This window comes from Ranitomeya imitator, chromosome 2 (genome assembly GCF_032444005.1).
Source record: "Ranitomeya imitator isolate aRanImi1 chromosome 2, aRanImi1.pri, whole genome shotgun sequence".
Classification (NCBI taxonomy): domain Eukaryota; kingdom Metazoa; phylum Chordata; class Amphibia; order Anura; family Dendrobatidae; genus Ranitomeya; species Ranitomeya imitator.
The window spans coordinates 302,046,174-302,061,410 of NC_091283.1; positions in this window are offsets into that span (position 1 = coordinate 302,046,174).

A 15,237-nucleotide genomic window follows, 5' to 3' on the forward strand; every position below is an offset into this window, starting at 1 on the left:
TGGGCTGGATAGGATGCACCCATTTGACGGGTAGGCTCGGAGTTCTTCCGGGACCCTAGAGACGCCCCTCTCCACGCGTTGCCCCCTATGTCTGCTTAGGTGATGTATGGTAGACAGCCAACCTATAATTAACTGTCCTGCGGAGTTTGAATTAAGGCATAGAGTCAGTTACTTCCTCGGTGTTCCGGCCACCGGCTACGCGCCTCAGTAGGATGTTGCCGTTCTCGGGGCACGACTCCTACTGGCTCTCCTTTGTGCTTGATCTCGTTTCTCACTGTCCACAATATCCTTCGCTTCGTGTCTCTTTCTTAGGATACCGCCGTAAGGTAGTGCAGGCGCGGTTCCGTAACGTTCTGTTCTTGTCGCTAGGTACCTGCCAGGTTCCCACGCCTGACAGGGACCCCCCTGAATCTTCCCCGCAACACCCCCTGCCACAGGATGTTGGTCAGCTTCTGACTAATCCCCTATCCAACCCCTAGTTTTACCAGTGTGAGGAGTGGCCTAATAAATAAAACCTTTTGCTCCCCCTAGTGGCCGGAGTGTGAAGTGTAATGTGTGCTGGTGATACCTGGCAGGGCCGCCATCAGGGCATGACGGCCGTGACTGGCGTATGGGGCCCGGTGAGCAGAGGGGGCCCGCATCGGGCCCTGTCTTATCTGCTCACCGGGCACCTACCGGCAGCCGCAGGCTGAACTGGGCCCTTAGCGCCGACGCTGCAGCTGTTTAAAGCTATTGACGTGCAGGCGCGGGCCAGCCAATCTGAGGCTGGTAGCTGACGTCAGCCGCAGTGTGCGTGCATGTTGCCGGCGTCTGACATCATTGTCAGTCGCCGGCGAGTGCATGCACGCTGCAGCTGCGTGGAGACTTCACCCGCCGCAGGAGCGCGGCTTTTTTCTTGAGAGTGGCGATCCGGGGGCCCAGGGAAGAACGCTGGACAGAGATGGGGCAGAGTGCTGGACAGAGATGGGGCAGAGTGCTGGACAGAGATGGGGCAGAATGCTGGACAGAGATGGGGCAGAGTGCTGGACAGAGATGGGGCAGAGTGCTGGGAAGAGATGGGGCAGAGTGCTGGACACAGATGGGGCAGAGTGCTGGACACAGATGGGGCAGGATTGGACACAGATGGGGCAGAGTGCTGGACACAGATGGGGCAGGATTGGAGACAGATGGGGCAGAGTGCTGGAAACAGATGGGGCAGAGTGCTGGACACAGATGGGGCAGGATTGGAAACAGATGGGGCAGAGTGCTGGACACAGATGGGGCAGGATTGGAAACAGATGGGGCAGAGTGCTGGACACAGATGGGGCAGGATTGGACACAGATGGGGCAGAGTGCTGGACACAGATGGGGCAGGATTTGAAACAGATGGGGCAGAGTGCTGGACACAGATGGGGCAGAGTGCTGGACACAGATGGGGCAGAGTGCTGGACACAGATGGGGCAGGATTGGAAACAGATGGAGCAGAATGGAGACAGATGGGGCAGGATTGGAGACAGATGGGGCAGGATGGATACGATGGAGGCAGATGGGGCAGGATGGGGAGATCATATGGGGCAGAATGGATACTCATGAGGGCAGGATGGGAGAACATATGGCTGGAGCCTGCAATGAGACACACGGGGGCTAGGATGGCGAATATTACCATAGGGGCTAATTAAGGGATATTATTATTGCAGTGATGTATTTATTTTATTTTTTGAGTATACTGTTTTAAATGGGGGGAGGTCCTGTTACTGTGCAGAGTGATACTATGTCACCTTCTTTATGTGGTGTAATGTAGAGGCTGTGAAAATTAAGTAATGTGTTCTGCAAGTGGAACTCGAGATAACTGTGTTATTTCCTGCAGAGACGAGTCCTGGCTGGAAGAAATGATGGCGGTCTGTGCTGGATGAAAGATGAAGGACTTCACCTAGAGACGTCACTGGTGAGTCAGTGTTAACTATACACTGACACTATACACTGTATACTATATACAGAGCTCCTGTGTATAATGTCACCGGTGATCACTGTATTACCTGTACACAGACACTGCTTACTAATTACAGATCTCCTGTGTATAATGGCACTGATGGTGATAGTATTGTGGGTTTTTTTTAATTACTGATCAGTATTGTAGTATTCAGTCACTATGTGGTGGTAATATGCGGTCTGGTCATGATGTGGTATTTGTTCCTTGTATTTGATATTATTCGGTCACTGTGGTGGTAATATGTCATCTGGTCATAGTGCTGTGGTATTTGTTCCTTGTATGTAGTATTATAGGTCATTTTAAAAATTGAAAAATAAATAAAAATATACCTAAATTGTATTGCATATTTTAACAAATATTTAGTAGGTTACAGTACAGTAGGGCCCGGCCAAAAGTGTCAACCATGTTCTGGTGGCGGCTTAAAAAATCTTTTGGCCAAAACAAAAGCTGCCGGCTATATGTGTGATCTGGTGATGGGAACTGTCAATGTGTGATAGGTGAGAAGTGGAGATTTTCCAAGAGAGAGCGGTGGGACTGTGGACAGTTCGAGGGGTGGAGCCTGGAGGCGGGGCTGGGGTGGAGCCTGGGCGGAGTCTCAAGGGGGCCCCGAAAATTTTGCCAGTATGGGGCCCCGAAATTTCTAGTGGCAGCCCTAATACCTGGTCAGGTGAACTCCTTTAGTGCCATCAGACGTACCATCACTCCCCTTAGTGGCAGAGCGACATTACTGCAAAGACCAGGTCTCTGGAGCGCTGCATAGACATCCCATAATAGATACCATTCCTACAGCCGTGGATACAAAAGGTCTAAAATCCCTTATTTATAGACAGATACTGTTCCTACATTTGATAGTTAAGACAAAATGGGAGGAAAATGTGAGTCCCTTTTATCTGAGGAGCAATGGGGGGAAATACTGGATTTGACACTGAAACTTTCCTTGTCAGAGTCGCAAAAATTGTCCCAAATTCCTCTCATCCATAGGGAACATAGATCCCCAAGTATTTTATTTAAAATTGGACTATGAACAGATGACACATGCCCTAGCTGTGGTCACAATGATGCCCACCTGATGCATATGATATGGAGATGTGGGAATATTGGCGACTACTGGGAGGGGGGATCGCTCTTGTACTATCTGTATTTGGGAGACAACTTCAGTTGGAACCTAAAATCTGTCTCCTAGGACTCCTGGGAGAGGACGTAGACCCGGACTCCCATATGGCAATAGCTCAAGAATATTATTCTAGCCAGAAAGTTGTTGGCTCTACATTGGATAGACAATTCTCCCCCAACCATAACAGAACTAAAGTCCAGGATAAATATCACTCTATGCTTGGAAAGGGGAAGCTTCTCAAGAAATCCATCCACATATGGAACAATGCTTTATTACCCCAGGTATTGCTCCAGAAAACCTCAGAAATCCTATACTGGACCTTTTCTCCATTTCCTTACAGTAAATCGGGAATTTATATCCCTATACTCAAGGTGTCCGCAGATAATAATTGACTCAGACCACACAATTGCCTCTTCTTAGATATATTCTATTTCTTTTGATGTCCCAATAGAAAAAAAATAGTCAGGAAGTATTCAGATATTTATGTCTGTACAAATGTAAAATTACTATTCAAAAGCCTTGTACTATAGAGCGAAATTGGGATTTATCTCACTTTAACCGGTTGTATTGTTTACTGTTTTTTTCTTTTTATTGTTTTTCTCACAATGTTTGTATAAAAAAAAGAGTTTATTCTTAATTTTGTTCAATAAAAATGATTTGATTGAAAAAAAGAAAGAAGATAAAGTCTATAATAGATCAAACGTGTGCAAAATACCAAGATCGCATGAGAAGGTACTCCTATGAATTCGTAGATAAATGTGGTTGCTCGTTGGCAAGGAGACAAGGAGGTTACATTCACAGATGCAGAGGACATATGTAACCAAAATTAAAGGGGCACCCGGGCCAGAAATTCACCACCCCACTGACATCGCTGAAGCATTTCATAGCTGTTATAGCTCACTGTGTAATATTCATGGATAACACCACGACATGCCACCTAATATTCATGAAACAAAAACTGACAAATATATTATGGACACTGCCCTTCCTTCCTTAGAGACCCCTGAGCAGGAGGTACTAGACAAAGGTGTCACTGAACAAGAGATAGGAAGAGCCCTGGGCCAGATGTTTTCAGTAATAGATTTTATAAAATGTTTGCGCCCCAGTTATTACCATTTTTAGGAAAAGTGTTCAATAATATTAGAAGACTCCCTCTTTGCCCCTCAATTACTTGAGTCTAACATAACATTTTGTTTCAAAGCCTGGAGAAAAAACAAATATCTGCCCTATTTTTCATCCAATATCATTAATTACTGTAGACGTCAAAATTCTCTAAAGGGGCGCGACTTGAAGAGCTGCAGGATGGCAGCACTGTGGTGATCCCTCTTTGAACAGTCCCTGAAAAAGCAACTTCAAAGCATTTATTGGAATCCATAATAACTGGAGTTTTGTCGAAGCCACTACTGAAGATCCCTGCATCATTTTTTTCATCCTTGTATTAAAACTCCTGGTTAAAATCTACAAAAAAGTGGTGAGTGTGGAGAGTGCAGGACAGGCCGGAGCGAGCCGTACCCCTCCCCCCACGGCGTAGGCGAGGGCCTGCATGACAATGGGGGGGGAGAGGGGTAGAAGATATGGTAATGAGCAGGGGGGAGGATCTGGCCCGGGGGTTTATGGAAATTTGGGGGTGGGAGCCGTCACTTCCCGCTCTTGGAGGATCGTGAGCAGACATACCTGACATGTCTGGCATCGACACGATACATCCCCCTGGGTGGCTGCAGGAGCAAGTGGCCCACATCATGTCGGTGGCAGGGCCATCCGGCGCTGCAGGATCGTCTGGCGCTGCAGGATCGTCTGGCGCTGCAGGATCGTCTGGCGCCGCAGGTTCGACCGGCGCTGCGGCGCCGCTGGAGCGGCATTCTCAGGATGCGGCCCCCCGAGCGCCTTTCCCCAGACTCCGGTCCTCGAGCCCCCCGAAGGCGCAGGAGCCCCTCCCGGGACCCTCCAAGCCGGGCGCCGGTAAGATCAGCGGCTGCGTGGCCCCGGCCTGGGAGGAATCCATCTGCCGGTCGGGGCTCAATGGTGGTTATGAGGCCTACACCTCGCAGTGCAGTGGGGGCGGGGCCTCGGCACGCCGGGCAGCGACTTGGGCCTGTTGGAGTGGGAGGCTGCAGCAGTGAGGCTCCTGCCGCGTGGCCTGCCTCGGCCGCATCTGGGTGGACGGCGGTTTCGGCGAGTGATGTCGGGGCGGGCGGCCCGCGGCTGGACGGACCCGGGCTGGCTCTACCTTCAGCGGCAGGGTCCTCTCCTGCATCAGGGCGACAGGACAGCATCATGGCAGCGGCGGTCGGCGCTGGGACAGATGTGAGCTGGTGCGCTGCCAGCTCATCCACGCAGGCACCGTTCTCCCCGGGAAGTCAGAGGCTGTGCCCCTTACCTGCAGTGCCTGTACTTGGACAGGGCACGCAAGTAGACCTCCTGGGACTTCATCATCGGGTGGATTTGGGCGGATCTTTCGCGGACACGGCGAGTCGGGGACGTCTGGATGCCAGCACTACGGCTGGGGGGACCACAGATCCCTTGCAGCCCGGTGAGTATGCGTCTGTGTCAGGTCTTTGTTCACCTAATTTGGCGTCGCCTGCTTTCATGGGTAGTCAGGGGGTTGGTAGTGTTGAGAGGGTCGCGGGTGATGCAGGTCCAGCGGGGGTTCGTGAGCTTTTGGGTAGCGTGCAGGATTTGTTATCTAGGTTGGAGCAGGGTATGTCTGTGCAGAGGCATTTAGGGGCTTGGTTGAGCCCGCAGGTGGGGGCTTTTGGGGCAGTGGTGGCGCCAGTAGCGGCGCCTGCGCCGATATCGGTTTCAGTGCAGACGGAGAAGGAAAAAGAGTGTAGGGTGCATTTAGATGACAGGGCCCATGGCGAAGTTTATGTGTGTGTTGCTATTCTGGCTAGTGTGATTGGAGAAAAGGCGCACGAGAATTGCTCGGGTCTGTTCTGTTACTTGGATTCTATTAGCGAGGCTCATCGGGTTTATGGTGGTCAGGCGTGGCTCAGGTATGATGAGCAGTTCAGACAGAGGAAAGCGGTTCGGCCAGCAATTCGCTGGGATCAAAAAGATATCGGGCTATGGTTGCGGGTGATGGCGCAGTACAAGTTCGGCAACCCCTTTCACGGGGGGGCCGGAAGTTCCGGCCAGGGTTTTCAGTCCAGTACTGCGGGGTCCTCAAGTTCAGGCAGTCAAGGAGGGGGTCAAAAATTGGGTGTCTGTTGGCAGTTTAACGAAGGCCAGTGTAGATTCGGGGCTAACTGCAAGTTTAAACACTTGTGTTCCCACTGTAGCGGCTCCACACATGGCGCCGCAAAATGTTTTAAAAAGGGTAGAGGTAAGTCAGGAAGCGGTAATACCCATGGGGGTGACACCGGTGATGTGGGAAAAGATGGTCCCTTATCTAAGTAGATGTCCAGATAAGGAAAAAGTGGAGTTATTGTTGTCAGGTTTTCAGGAGGGTTTTGTAATCCCGGCCCCTTCGTACGATGTTCCTTGTGTTAGAAAGAATTTGCGGTCGGCTTTGTTACACGCTGATGTGGTTTCCGAAAAGTTGCGGAAGGAGGTTGCGCTGGGTCGGATGGCGGGCCCGTTTGAGTCACCGCCTTTTGTGGATTTGGTGGTTTCCCCTTTGGGGGTCGTGCCTAAGAAAGAGGAAGGGAAATTTCGTTTGATTCAGCATCTGTCTTATCCCAGAGATATGTCAGTTAATGACGGGATTGACCCTGGACTTTGCTCAGTGGTTTACGCATCGTTTGACACAGCGGTAGAAAGGGTTCAGAAATCCAGAAAAGGGGCTCTGCTAGCTAAGACAGATATAGAATCCGCCTTTCGTTTGTTGCCGGTTCATCCAGATAGCGTTCGGCTGCTGGGTTGTTTTTGGGAGGATCGCTTCTTTGTTGACAGGTGTTTGCCTATGGGGTGTTCGCTATCTTGCTCGTTGTTTGAGGCGTTTAGTTCTTTTTTGGAGTGGGTGGTTCGTGATGTTTCGGGTTGTGATTCTGTCATTCATTATCTGGATGACTTTTTGTTCGTCGGCCCAGCTGGGTCTGACCGTTGTGTTGTGAATTCTGCTCTTGGGTTCCCTCCGGTGGTTGTAGGTGGGAATGCAGTTGTCTCTGAGTCACAGTCCGGGCCAGGTGTATCTGATGATTACAATTTGGACTGGGTTATTTAGATGTGCTGGATCCTTTAGCCCTTGCCAGTTGTCAATGTTCCTTGTGCAGTGTTGGATCACTTTCTGGCTTCTCCTGCCTGCTGCCAAATTCAGCATATATAAGTGTTTGGTTCTTTGTATCTGTAGCACACAGCTGTGTGCTTGTTTCAGTTTTATTCCTGCTCTGTTTGTAGGATTCACTGGAGTTGCAGATTTACGCTCCTACATCTATTAGTTAGATGTAGGAAGTTTTTGTATTTCTGCTGTGGATGTTTTTGAAGGGTTTTTTACTGACCGCACAGAACTCTGTCCTATCCTGTCATATCTAGCTAGTGTGGCCTCCTGTGCTAAATTCTGTTTTCTGCCTGTGTATGTTTTTTCCTCTCCGACTCACCGCCAATATTTGTGGGGGGCTGTCTATCCTTTGGGGATTTTCTCTGAGAAAACCAGACAAAAAATATAGATCGGAGCATATAACTAGTAACAACCAAGAAAGAAACAAAAAAATGCCCCTAAAATATAACTTTTATTAATTAGCGGTAAAAATGACCAACTAGAGTCAGGAGACAGTATTACTTAACCATATAACTTAATACTAAAAAGGATAGAGGTATCTGGGTGAGGGGGTGCTCTCTCTCCCTATCTCACCCTACCTTACCGCGGAGGTTGGCACCCTAAAGTCGACATGGCGCCCCCACTCAACGACGGCTCTCCCTAAAAGACCCTAAGGGGGACTACTTAAAGAAAACACCACCACCAACACAAAAAAAATATATAATAATGATTAAAGTGCAAATGTGCTAAAGTGCTTGGATGACACCTGCAGGGTATGTTCAAATGCTTGTCATATACACATTAATTATTCAGGATTCTCTTGATGTGAATCCTAACATCTAGTAACTGGGGTGCAGACTGTGAGCAGAGATACCGATATGTTTACTCTGTGTCAGACATATTTATGTATATCAAGACTGATATGTCTTATCATATGAAAACAAAAAAAGGTCATATACACTATGCAGGATGCTTAGTATTGTCGCCTGATGTATGGCATATGATATTCACGTGCACATTAATAGATGCCAATATATCACACCAAAACATAGGGGAACTATTCCGTTCAAAAAATATATTAATAGGATATATTCAAAAACTCCCCAACTCATCGACAACAATAATCACAATAGTGAGAAGGCTGCTCACAGCTGTTCAAAATGAGAAAACTAATAATACAAGCCCAGTTATATAGCACATTGCAGGATTTAAATAATCCATAGTTACAGCATGGTCAGAGAAAAAAAATAATGATAGTACAAGTGGTACTCATCGTTTTGCTGCCCGTCCCAACGCGTTTCCCCCCGGATAGTGGACCGGGGTTCATCAGGGGACCAAAGAAGGAAGGGGCTTGTTCCCCAGGCAAGTGACCGCTACAATGAGCTGCACCTCGTTCTGACCGCTAGCAAATGAAGGGTTACCTGTCTCTCGCAATCCTGTTTAAATAACGTCCTGGCGCCATAATCGGCGTTCTTTTCTACCGGAAATGACGTATTCTTCCTTTCCGGTTATGCAGTGGAACCAACAGACATCTACCATGGGGAAACCATTTACTGCAACACGCACTGGTGGAACGCAAATGTGCGCCACCTAGCGCAAGCACAATAGACCTGTAAGGCGTGCCATCACTGAATGGCACCGCCACTCAAGGCATTATATTCTGCCGGAAGTGACATATCGCCACCATCGGCCATCGGGTAGGGATTGTTAAAAAATAATAATATACACGCCGTGAGTGAAACCGAACATGTAGCCCATAAGAACGGAACACATGCGCATTAATATGCATGACATATAATAGGAAAAAAGAAACATCATGCAGTAGTGTAGAGGGCTAACATGACTCACATTAGTATGTTTAATAGGCCTATACGTAGTCTGTTCGATATATTAAACAGGATTATAAATGATTGACAGCCCTTCCACGGCGGTCATATCAAAAAAGTATTTTTCTAACCACCATTTGATGAATGGGGTCAGCTCTAAATAGTCCTTATAATAATTAATGGGTATATGACAAGCATTTGAACATACCCTGCAGGTGTCATCCAAGCACTTTAGCACATTTGCACTTTAATCATTATTATATATTTTTTTGGTGTTGGTGGTGGTGTTTTCTTTAAGTAGTCCCCCTTAGGGTCTTTTAGGGAGAGCCGTCGTTGAGTGGGGGCGCCATGTCGACTTTAGGGTGCCAACCTCCGCAGTAAGGTAGGGTGAGATAGGGAGAGAGAGCACCCCCTCACCCAGATACCTCTATCCTTTTTAGTATTAAGTTATATGGTTAAGTAATACTGTCTCCTGACTCTAGTTGGTCATTTTTACCGCTAATTAATAAAAGTTATATTTTAGGGGATTTTCTCTGAGGCAAGATAGTATTCCTCTTTCCATCTTTAGGGGTAATTAGTCCTTCGACTGTGACGAGGTGTCTAGGTGTGTTAGGTACATTCCACGGCTACTTCTAGTTGCGGTCTTAAGTTCAGGATTGCGGTCAGTACAGTGGCTACCATCTCCAGTGAAAGTTCTCATGCAGCTCCAAAGTCACCGGATCATAACAGTACAACTGGCCAACAATGAGTTAAATGCATCTCAGAAGAAGGGTAGGAAGCGCTTGAGCCATTTTTTTTTCTCCAGTCTGTTTTGTGTTCTCCTCCCTCTTAATATCTGGGTGACTGAGGAACCTGGTGTAAGCATGAATGTTCAGGATTTAGCTTCTCATGTACACCAGATTGCTGCTAGGGTGCAAGGTATTTCTGAGTATATTTTTCAGAGTCCTGCTTTAGAACCAAAGATTCCTACTCCTGATTTATTTTCTGGTGAATGGTCTAAATTTTTGAGTTTCAAAAACAACTGTAAACTTTTTTTTGCCCTGAGACCTCGATCCTCTGGTGATTCCAGTCAGCAGGTAAAGATCGTTATTTCACTGCTGCGTGGCGACGCGCAGGAGTGGGCGTTTTCTCTGGAATCTGGAAATCAAGCTTTGCTTAACATTGATTCCTTTTTTCAGGCTTTAGTATTATTGTATGATGAGCCTAATTCTGTGGATCAAGCTGAGAAGACCTTGTTAGCCCTGTCTCATGGTCAAGAGGCGGCAGAATTGTATTGTCAGAAATTCAGAAAATGGTCAGTGTTGACTAAATGGAATAATGACGCTTTAGCGGCAATTTTCAGAAGGGGGCTTTCTGAATCCGTTAACCCCTTCCCGACCTTTGACGCATACGCTGCGTCATGAAAGTCGGTGCCATTCCGACCCATGACGCAGCATATGCGTCATGGAAAGATCGCGTCCCTGCAGATCGGGTGAAAGGGTTAACTCCCATTTCACCCGATCTGCAGGGACAGGGGGAGTGGTAGTTTAGCCCAGGGGGGGTGGCTTCACCCCCTCGTGGCTATGATCGCTCTGATTGGCTGTTGAAAGTGAAACTGCCAATCAGAGCGATTTGTAATATTTCACCTAAAAAAAATGGTGAAATATTACAATCCAGTCATGGCCGATGCTGCAATATCATCGGCCATGGCTGGACACACTAATGTGCACCCACCCCACCCCCCCGATCTGTGGTCCGCTCCCCTCGGTCCTGTGCTCCGCTCCCCCGTCCTCCTGCCCGCTCCCCCCGTGCTCCAATCACACCCCCCGTGCTCCAATCAAACCCCCCGCACTCCGATCCCACCCCCCGCACAGCGATCCCCCCCCCGCACAGCGATCCCCCCCGTGCTCCGATCCACCCGCCCGCACAGCGATCCCCCACTCCATGCTCCAATCCACCCCCCTGTGTTCCGATCCACCCCCCCGTGCTCCGACGCCCCCCCCCGTGCCCTGATCTCCCCCCCCTTATACTTACCTAGCCTCCCGGGGACGGTCCGTCTTCTTTCCTGGGCGCCGCCATCTTCCAAAGTGGCGGGCGCATGTGCAGTGCGCCCGCCGAATCTGCCGGCCGGCAGATTCGTTCCAGAGTGAATTTTGATCACTGAGATAGGTTATATCTCAGTGATCAAAATAAAAAAAATAGTAAATGACCCCCCCCTTTGTCACCCCCATAGGTAGGGACAATAAAAAAAATATTTTTTTTTTCCACTAAGGTTGGGGTAAGAACTAGGGTTAGGGGTAGGGTTAGGGTAGAGTTATGGTTAGGGGTAGGGTTAGGGCTAGGGTTAGGGGTAGGGTTAGGGTTTCGGTATGTGCACAAGTATTCTGGTCCTCTGCGGATTTTTCCGCTGCAGATTTGATAAATCCGCAGTGCTAAACCGCTGCGGATTTACCGCGTTTTTTCTGCGCATTTCAATGCGGTTTTACAACAGCGATTTTCTATTGGAGCAGTTGTAAAACCGCTGCGGAATCCGCAGAAAGAAGTGACATGCTGCGGAATGTAAACCGCTGCGTTTCCGTGCAGTTTTTCTGCAGCAGGTGTACAGCGATTTTTGTTTCCCATAGGTTTGCATTGAACTGTAAACTCATGGGAAACTGCTGCGGATCCGCAGCGTTTTCCGCAGCGTGTGCACATACCTTTAGAATTAGGCTATGTGCACACGGTGCGGATTTGGCTGCGGATCCGCAGCAGAGTTCCATCAGGTTTACAGTACCATGTAAACATATGGAAAGCCAAATCCGCTGTGCCCATGGTGCGGAAAATACCGCGCGGGAACGCTGCGTTGTATTTTCCGCAGCATGTCAATTCTTTGTGCGGATTCCGCCGAGTTTTACACCTGTTCCTCAATAGGAATCCGCAGGTGAAATCCGGACAAAAAACACTGGAAATCCGCGGTAAATCCGCAGGTAAAACACAGTGCCTTTTACCCGTGGATTTTTCAAAAATGGTGCTGAAAAATCTCATACGAATCCGCAACGTTGGCACATAGCCTTAGGGCTAGGGTTGGGTTGGAATTAGGGTTGTGGTTAGGGTTAGGGGTGTGTTGGGGTTACGGGTGTGTTGGGGTTAGGGTTGTGATTAGGGTTACGGCTACAGTTGGGATAAGGTTTAGGGGTGTGTTGGAGTTAGAATTGAGGGGTTTCCACTGTTTAGGCACATCAGGGGGTCTCCAAACGCAACATGGCGCCACCATTGATTCCAGCCAATCTTTTATTCAAAAAGTCAAATGGTGCTCCCTCACTTCCGAGCCCCGACGTGTGCCCAAACAGTGGTTTACCCCCACATATGGGGTACCAGCATACTCAGGACAAACTGCGCAACAATTACTGGGGTCCAATTTCTCCTGTTACCCTTGAGAAAATAAAAAATTGCTTGCTAAAACATCATTTTTGAGGAAAGAAAAATGATTTTTTATTTTCACGGCTCTGCGTTGTAAACGTCTGTGAAGCATTTGGGGGTTCAAAGTGCTCACCACATATCTAGATAAGTTCCTTGGGGGGTCTAGTTTCCAAAATGGGGTCACTTGTGGGGGGTTTCTACTGTTTAGGCACACCAGGGGCTCTGCAAACGCAACGTGACGCCCGCAGACCATTCTATCAAAGTCTGCATTTCAAAAGTCACTACTTCCCTTCTGAGCCCCGACGTGTGCCCAAACAGTGGTTTACCCCCACACATGGGGTATCAGCGTACTCAGGAGAAACTGGACAACAACTTTTGGGGTCCAATTTCTCCTGTAACCCTAGGGAAAATAAAAAATTCTGGGCTAAAAAATTATTTTTGAGGAAAGAAAACGTATTTATTATTTTCACTGCTCTGTGTTATGAACTTCTGTGAAGCACTTGGGGGTTCAAAGTGCTCACCTCACATCTAGATAAGTTCCTTTTAGGGTCTAGTTTCCAAAATGGGGTCACTTGTGGGGGGTTTCTACTGTTTAGCCACATCAGGGGCTCTGCAAACGCGACGTGACGCCCGCAGAGCATTCCATCAAAGTCTGCATTTCAAAACGTCACTACTTCACTTCCGAGCCCCAGCATGTGCCTAAACAGTGGTTTACCCCCACATATTGGGTATCAGCGTACTCAGGAGAAACTGGACAACAACTTTTGGGGTCAAATTTCCCCTGTTACCCTTGGGAAAATAAAAAATTGCGGGCTAAAAAATCATTTTTGAGAAAAGAATTTTTTATTTTTATTTTCATGGCTCTGCGTTATAAACTTCTGTGAAGCACTTGAGGGTTCAAAGTGCTCACCACACATCTAGATTAGTTCCTTTGGGGGTCTAGTTTCCAAAATGGGGTCATTTGTGGGGGATCTCTAATGTTTAGGCACACAGGGGCTCTCCAAACGCGACATGGTGTCCGCTAATGATTGGAGCTAATTTTCCATTTAAAAAGCCAAATGGCGTGCCTTCCCTTCTGAGCCCTGCCGTGCGCCCAAACAGTGGTTTACCCCCACATATGGGGTATCTGCGTACTCAGGACAAACTGGACAACAACATTTGTGGTCCAATTTCTCCTATTACCATTGGCAAAATAGGAAATTCCAGGCTAAAAAATCATTTTTGAGAAAAGAAAAATTATTTTTTATTTTCATGGCCCTGCATTATAAACTTCTGTGAAGCACCTGGGGGTTTAAAGTGCTCAGTATGCATCTAGATAAGTTCCTTGGGGGGTTTAGTTTCCAAAATGGGGTCACTTGTGGGTGAGCTCCATTGCATAGGCACACAGGGGCTCTCCAAATGCGACATGGTGTCCGCTAACAAATGGAGCTAATTTTCCATTCAAAAAGTCAAAAGGCGCGCCTTCCCTTCTGAGCCCTGCCGTGTGCCCAAACAGTGGTTTACCCCCACATATGAGGTATCGGCGTACTCGGGAGAAATTGCTTAACAACTTTTAGGATCCATTTTATCCTATTGCCCATGTGAAAATGAAAAAATTGAGGCGAAAAGAAATTTTTTGTGAAAAAAAAGTACTTTTTAATTTTTACGGATCAATTTGTGAAGCACCTGAGGGTTTAAAGTGCTCACTAGGCATCTAGATAAGTTCCTTGGGGGGTCCAGTTTCCAAAATGGGGTCACTTGTGGGGGAGCTCCAATGTTTAAGCACACAGGGTCTCTCCAAACGCGACATGGTGTCCGCTAACGATGGAGATAATTTTTCATTCAAAAAGTCAAATGGCGCTCCTTCCCTTCCGAGCCTTACCATGTGCCCAAACAGTGGTTTACCCCCACATGTGAGGTATCGGTGTGCTCAGGAAAAATTGCCAAACAAATTTTAGGATCCATTTTATCCTGTTGTCCATGTGAAAATGAAAAAATTGAGGCTAAAAGAATTTTGTTTGTGAAAAAATAGTACTTTTTCATTTTTACGGATCAATTTGTGAAGCACCTGAGGGTTTAAAGTGCTCACTAGGCATCTAGATAAGTTCCTTGGGGCGTCTAGTTTCCAAAATGGGGTCACTTGTGGGGGAGCTCCAATTTTTAGGCACACGGGGGCTCTCCAAACTTGACATGGTGTCCGCTAAAGAGTGCAGCCAATTTTTCATTCAAAAAGTCAAATGGCGCTCCTTCCCTTCCAAGCCCTGCCGTGCGCCCAAACAGTGGTTTACCCCCACATATGAGGTATCAGCGTACTCAGGACAAATTGGACAACAACTTTCGTGGTTCAGTTTCTCCTTTTACCATTGGGAAAATACAAAAATTGTTGCTGAAAAATCATTTTTGTGACTAAAAAGTTAAATGTTCATTTTTTCCTTCCATGTTGCTTCTGCTGCTGTGAAGCACCTGAAGGGTTAATAAACTTCTGGAATGTGGTTTTGTGCACCTTGAGGAGTGCAGTTTTTAGAATGGTGTCACTTTTGGGTATTTTCAGCCATATAGACCCCTCAAACTGACTTCAAATGTGAGGTGGTCCCTAAAAAAAATGGTTTTGTAAATTTCGTTGTAAAAATGAGAAATCGCTGGTCAAATTTTAACCCTTATAATTTCCTAGCAAAAAAAAATTTTGTTTCCAAAATTGTGCTGATGTAAAGTAGACGTGTGGGAAATGTTATTTATTAACTATTTTGTGTCACATACCTCTCTGGTTTAACAGAAT